We start from the raw sequence: 7352 nt of genomic DNA on the forward strand, positions 1-7352 counted from the left end.
AAGCCAGCTGTAGCAGGAATCTTAAAAGGTCTTATTAATAAAATCAAACCCGGAGCCAGGTATTGGGTTAAAGCTGGAAGATCAGAGAAGCAGAACAAGCCACAGCCACCTCACTTTGCCAATTCCTCAGCTGATCCTGTTTCTTCAGACTGGAAGCCTCTGAGTCCTTATCCAAATGGATCTCAGCTGAACTGCTTCTTGAAATCCTGAAAGCTTAACCAGCTCTAGTTCCTGGGTTTCATGCCTTTTATACCTTTCTGCTTCCTGCCATCACTTCCTGGGATTAAAGACTCTTGTTACCATGCCTGGCTGTTTCCAGTGTGCCCTTGAACTCACAGAGATCCAGAGGGATCTCTGCCTCTGGAATGCTAGGATGAAAGGCGTGTGTGCCACCATTTTCTGGCCTCTATATCTAGTGGCTGTTCTGTTCTCTGACCCCAGATAAGTTTATTAGGGTGCACAATATTTGGGGGAACATAATATCACCACACACGTTCAAATAAGAGAGATGCTAGCTGGAACCGTCTGGGCTGTCTCTATACCTCACTTCGGTCTTCTGTATGACACTTCCTTTTCTCTGGCTACAAACATGTTATGATAGGCATTCTGAACCACTTTTTGGTCTGGGTTACTACCTGAGTCCTGGATCATAAACCAATTAAGATCCGCAAAGAGTACATTTGTCATGATTTTTCTCTTTTAGCACGTCCTGTTTCTAAAAGGTCGTGAGAAACAATAGATTTAAATAAATGTGATAAATTCTTTGTGCATGCTTTCGTCCACTAACAGCAAAGAAGAGAGAGCTCGGAAGAAGCAGCTGCAGAAGATGGGAGGCATCAAGTGCATGCTCGTAGACAACAAGCCAATAAAGAAAGAGAAGCTAGCTCAGATCCCGAATCATGACACAAGACGCATGTACGGAAGGAGCAGGCTGAGGGATAAATCCACTTGACCACTAGGACATCCAACAGGCTCTGAGATGTGAGCAGCACTATAAAAGGCAAGGGTAAGCTGTCAACTAAAGACAATTGCTTGCAATTCCCTAGAAGCAAAGGAACCCAGGTCCTTTCCTTTATTTCTCACAGCAAGGAGGCTGCCTGCCTCCCCCTCCCAGGAAGGCAAGGCAGAAGTGCCCAGGCAGTGTGGAATTCTGCAGAGACCTCCTCTGGTCTGTCTCTCATCAGTCCCTTTTCCCTAGCACAGAGGGCTAGGGAAAGCCAGGTGTTCACCTTGCAGACAAGAGATTGGAGAATTCTCTGGAAAACCAAGAATCTGGAGAAGAGATCGATCTATAGACACTGACATTTAAGGGTCTTCTAATGAGAACTACCACTTGCAGCCTGATCACCCCCAAATGAGAGGACCCCAAATGAGAGGACCTGGATAAGTAAAACCCAACAGCCCCAAAGCCCTTTTACCCGACACACACTCCAACCCATTTCCTTTTTTTATAAAGTGTGGTCAACATGAAAAGAATGTGGACAAATACAGCTTAAATAATTAGATTAAAAACACCTGTGCCTCCCACTTGACTTGGGAAATAAAATTGCACCAATCACTTTGAATGTTTGCAAGTTCCTGCCTCATTGGGTTCTTCCCCATTTCAAAGTAACCGCTATGACCAATTTTGTTTTCATCTTTTTTGTTTTTTTTTTTCTTTCCTTTGTAATTTTACCACACATGAATGTATCTTCAAACAATCCAGTTTCATTGTGTTTCTTTTGAGGTTTACATAAACAGAGTCATAGTGTATTTAGTGTACAAGTTGCTGCGTTTGCTCCATGTTATACATTTGAGGTCGAGCCACACTGAAATGTGGATGAAAATGTCTTCTCTCCAGTGGTGGATAGAACAATGTTGTATGACCATCCTGCAATTTATTTATTCATTCTTTTGGGCATGGATTTTGGGGTTGTTTCTTTGGCTTATGTTGTTATGAAAAATAACACTTTGGTGGATTTCATGTGTGTTTCCCACTTGCTCTGTATCATGGATTCTTTACTCTGTATACATAGAAGCTAGGGTATAAATTTTGCCCATGGTCAACTGTGTAAAACAATGTAAAAAGAATCCCCATGGTAAACTTTCTTCCTTTCTACTTCATTTGTGTGAGAAACCCCCAAACCCCACATTCTTACCTACCCTTATTGTCAGGGTTGGTTAATTTCTGTTAGTCCAAGAATGGAAGTGGCCCAAGCTTTTGCTTTTGATTTGCATTTCTCTCTAATCACTACTAAAGTTGTGTATTATTCCAGACGTTTAGAGACCACTCACTCATTCTGTTTAGTAAAACGCCTGTTCATTTTATTTGTCTATGTGTGTGTTATATGTGTGTGGTGTGTCTATATGTGGTGTATGTCAGTGTGTGGTATGTGCACACATGTGTACGCTAGGACACAGGCTCAGGTGGAGGTCGGATGTCAAGCACCCTGCTCCATCCTCTCTCTGTCACATTTCCTTAAGACAAGCTCTCTCACTGAACCTCGAGATAGGCTAGCAACTAGCAAGCCCCAACTTGCTCCTGTTTCTGCTTCCCACCACGTGCACAGTGTTAGGGGTGTGGGTGGCCATGTCCAGCTCTTTAAGTGGTGCTAGAGAGTCAACCTCAGAAGAACCAACACATTGATCAATGGAATAGAATCAAGGACCCAGGTGTAAGTTCATATACCTACAGTCACCTGGTTTTTGACAAACAGAAACAAAGACCTGGATGTGCACATACCTACTGCCATCTTGTGTTTTTGTTTGTTTGTTTTGCTTTGTTTTTGTTTTTTATAAAAAGGCCTCATGCACTGGAAGAAAGACAGCATCTTTAACAAGTGGTGTTGGGAAAGCTTGTTATCTTACGTAGAAGTGTGAAAGTTGGTCCTTCTCTCTCATCCTGAACACAAACCGATTCCAAAGGAATCAAAGATCTCAAGGTTAAGCCTGAAAGACTGACACTTATAGAAGAATGGGTAAGGAGTGCACTTCAGGATACAGATCAAGTAAAGATGCTCTGAGTGGGATGCTGATCACTGAGGAAATAAGATCAACAAAAAACCAGCAGGACTTCGTGGATTAAAGAGTTTCTCTGCTGCAAAGGAAGCTATTAATCAACAGAAGAGGCAGACTAGGGAACAGAAAACAATCTTTGCCATCTATGCATATGACAGAGGACTAGTGTCTAAAATAGATGAGGAGTCAAAAAAAAAAAAAACTAAACATCAAGGAAACAAACAAAAGCTGTGCAGTGGTGGCGCACACTTTAATCCCAGCACTCAGGAGGCAGAGGCAGGCAGATCTCTGAGTTTGAGGCCAGTTTGGTCTACAGAATGAGTTCAAGGACAGCCAAGACTACACAGAGAAACTTCTCTTGAAAAGAAAAGAAAAAAAAAGCCAACACCATTAAAAAGTGGGCTGTGGAGCTGGACAGACAGTTCTCAGAAAAAGAATACAAATGGCCGAAGAAACAGTTTTTTAAAGTGTTCACCATTAAGGTAATACAAATTAAAGCTAATTTGAAACTTCATCTTAGCCTCGTCAGAATGGCTAGGATTAAGAAAACAGAACACCACAGATGCTGGCAAGGATGTGGGGAACAGAGGATCTTTGTGCACTATTGATGGGAGTGCAAACTGGTGCAGCCATTGTGGAACTCAGTATGATGCATCAGTATGTGGCTCCTCAGAAAACGTAGAAATGCACCAACATGACATATGACCTAGCTGTGACACTCCTGGACATATACCCCAAAGAGTCTATATCCTGATAGAGAGATATACTCGTCCACTTTTATTGCTGTTCTGCTCCTGATAGTTGAGACACAGAAACAGCCTAAATGTCCATCAGCTGGGGAGGGGATAACGAAAATGTGGCCCCGATACACAATGGAATTAATCAGCTGTAAAGAAAAATGAAATTATGAAGTTTGCAGATGTTACCCATAGTAACATTATACAAACTGAGCAGGTTATACTTAGGAATATACATGCATATATGTATCCATTTATACATGCAACAATAATGAATGAAAAAAGATGCCATGAATTTGAAAGTGAGTAAGGAGAGGGTATAGGGGAGAGTTTGAAGGGAGGAAAGAGAAGGGAGAAATGATACAAATTATGATATCAAAAAAGAAAGAGAAAAAAAAGAAAAGCTGTGACTCCATTTGACTTGATGCATCTTAAGGCCTGGACCAACAATACCACACATATAAAATATAGTTCACATATATGTTGAGTCAATAAATAATGCACATCAGTTTGAAATTGTTTAGATTCAAATAATTTTAGGAAAACATTTTGCCTGATTTCTTTGGATTCCTAACAGAGAACACATTTTCTCTTATACAGTTATATATCTTTGATTTTTAAAATTTTAAAATTTATTTCATACCTTTAATTAACAATAAAAAAGATTTGTCTAATCCAAGGTTTCTCAAAATATAGCTTTTGGAGCAGCAGCACCAACATACAGAAATGTTCACAAATGCAGAATTTTGGTCCCCAACTAATTTTGCTGAATCGGGAATTCTGTGGGTAGAGCCCGGTGATCTAAATGTTGATGAGTCTCCCAGATGATTATGATGCACATTTCAGTTCAAGAGTAGCCATCTAAAAGTATCCTGTTGGAATGGGAAAGAGGAGCATCGGAAGACCTCAGTCGTGTGAGAACGGGGGTTATCGTGAACATCTTCCTTGTGCAAACTTTTCTCCTTTCCACTTTTGAGGAAGAATTAAGAAAATACTTAGCATTGGCTACCCCCAAATCTAGGGGTTGGGGTTTGGACTGAACTTTGTACAGAACTCCCCTCTGTGCAAAGGGGCTCAGGCCCCTTCTGGGCTCCTAGAGCACACACTGTGACTATTTCAAATGCTGTACTCTTCATATCCATTGATAATGAGCATCTCTGTCACTTAGAATTATTTGCCTATATACATGCTTTCTGAGTCTGGTGTAAGTCCTAAAGAATAAGATTTGAGAACAGGTCTGAATATTTGGTTTGTTTCTTTAGCATCTATCTGGCATATGAGACCTAAGCAGGAATAAAGAGGGAGGAGAGGGGGGAGAGGGATACAGAGAGGAGAGAAGGGAGACAGTAAGAGAAGGGTAGAGGGAAAGTGATAGAGGACAGGAGGGAGGAAACTTAGGATTTCCCAAAGATCAGATCATTCGACTATCTGGCTATTTCCGGCTGAAGCTAGAATCCTTAGCTTTGAAAAACGTACAAGTGGGCAACCTAAGCCAGACACCTTCAACTGGCTAAGGAAGACACATCTAGAGCCCGTGAAGCCCCACCAATCAACCTCCATCTCGCCTCTCAAGCATGGCTTTCCTCCAGTTCATTGGGAGGAACTGGGAAACGTGGAGACTGGGGAAGGGAATTGAGGCAGCAACTCTGAGAGATAGTCTCAAGGAAATTGCCATGTCTTAGAGTCATGCCCACTCTTTGGCACTATCGGGATGGCCTGGGAACTGATACCAGAGGTCTGTGAGGTGATGGAAGTCTTTATTTTACTGAATCTTAATGGCCACATTGACACCACAGTGATGAATGTGTCTCTGAACAGGAACCTCTGGAGAATTTAAGAAGTAGCCACGGTTTCTTGGATTCTTACTTGGAAAAGATGGTAGTTGATACACTGTGATGCAATAGGGTTTGGTATTTCAGAAGGTCCAGATGGGGAAAAGTCACGTCTGTTCCAGGAGAGGAGATTCAAGGGGAAACAGACCATGGGCATGAGAAAACTCAGGAGAAAATGCAGCTTTTAGGTTTACATAATCCCAGCCAAGATGGCAGGAAGATGTACCCAAATATCCCTGAAGGAGGGGGCCAGTGACACCATCTCCTCCTACTCCACCCATTCCCTTTCCCCAATGACCAGGAAATGTCATCATGGAAGACAAACTAGTGTCCTCATGTCTGCAGCCTTGGGGACTTTCCTAAATGGAGAGAGAATTCTCAATTTTGGAATTTTTTTAAATCTTTGTGTTGGATGTCTTCCCCAGGCCCAGCTTCCAAGTTGGAGCAGAGAATAAACGAAAGTCAGAATTTGCTGAAAGTAGGAGAATGGACCCCTAGAGCACCCACTGACAGAGGTGCTCCAAAAAAGAAAAAGAAGCAGATATGAAGGAGGCGAAAGATACAGGAGGCAGTGGAGGGGACAGAGCTAAGCAGTGGATCTGAAAAGTTCACACAGGGACATTCAAAAGATGTGGGAAGTGATTCTGGGCATCCAGTGATTCATTCGTTAATTGAGCAGATATATACGGGAAGCTTGCTACCTGTCACTGCCTGTGTTTGGCCCCTGCTGTTAGAGGGGGGCCATCATTCACTGAGTGACAAATAGACAGTGTATATGGAAGTGGCAGTTCTGTATGATGTTGCCAAAGGACCTGCCCCTGCCAGATAACATTTTTAGGCACTGTTATATACAATCTTCTCAGTAAACCTCTTGTTAGTGCCAAATAAGTGTTTGTGGTACAAGGAGGTAAGTAACAAGCCCTGTGTGATTCTGGTATAAACTACAGTAGTGGGACCAAAAGCCTGGGTTCCTATCACATGGCCCCAAGAGGCAATATTAGTGCTGTGGTCAAGATCCCAAAAAAAGACAAGGTGATAAGACACCAGAAGAGGAGGTTGCACCCTTCTTCACACAGAGCTGAATTCTGAAGGAGGGTGGGCAAATAAAAAGAAAACCATTGAAGCTTGGGCTAATGAAGGGAGTGGGAAAATGAGCTAAATGTCAATCTTCACCCCTTCTCTTCTCCCCGCCCAACACACACACACACACACACACACACACACACACACACACATACATACACACACACACACACATTGGTTATGTTTCTCAAGGAAACCCCGATTGATTGGTGTAATCAGGAGCATAGCACAACATATGCATCTTACAATCCTCGGGAGAAGTAGATGCACACACAATGACATTGAGAAATATCTTTCATGCACATTCATAAGGAGGAAGGCTACAGGAGGATTCCAGGCTTCTCCTCAACTTCACCCTCATCCAGAAACTTCAGGCTTGGCGACAGAGGAAGTTACTTGTCAGCATCCTTTTCTGACCCTCAAGGAAGGAGAGAGCAGGCCGAAGGTACGAAGCCTATCATAAACCCCAGGGCAGGAACTATATGCATGCTACCGCTTTGTGCCCTCTGTCTTCGTGTCTAAGAGGATAGTTATGTGGTTACTCTCTCTGGTGCGAATGAGGCCTACCTCCACAACAAAGCAGGAAGCCAATGCCAGTCTGTGCTAGAACATGGATTAAGGACAGCCAAAGCTCCAACCAGCTTATTCCTGCCTTTCTTAGCCACTCAACAACCAATCAGAGGAAATTGCCAGTGTAAAAAGG

General features: G+C 42.7%; 1 long non-coding RNA gene across 1 annotated transcript in view; it reads left to right on the forward strand.

The window, feature by feature from the left end:
• LOC131923328 (uncharacterized) overlaps positions 1-1512 on the forward strand; it is a 34651-nt gene extending 33139 nt beyond the window's left edge. Inside the window, exon 2 of the long non-coding RNA XR_009382573.1 lies at positions 790-1512. This is a non-coding gene — a long non-coding RNA (uncharacterized LOC131923328). The remainder of the gene's footprint in view (positions 1-789) is intronic.
• Positions 1513-7352: the final 5840 nt, after the last annotated feature.

Source organism: Peromyscus eremicus, chromosome 13 (assembly GCF_949786415.1).
Source record: "Peromyscus eremicus chromosome 13, PerEre_H2_v1, whole genome shotgun sequence".
NCBI lineage: Eukaryota > Metazoa > Chordata > Mammalia > Rodentia > Cricetidae > Peromyscus > Peromyscus eremicus.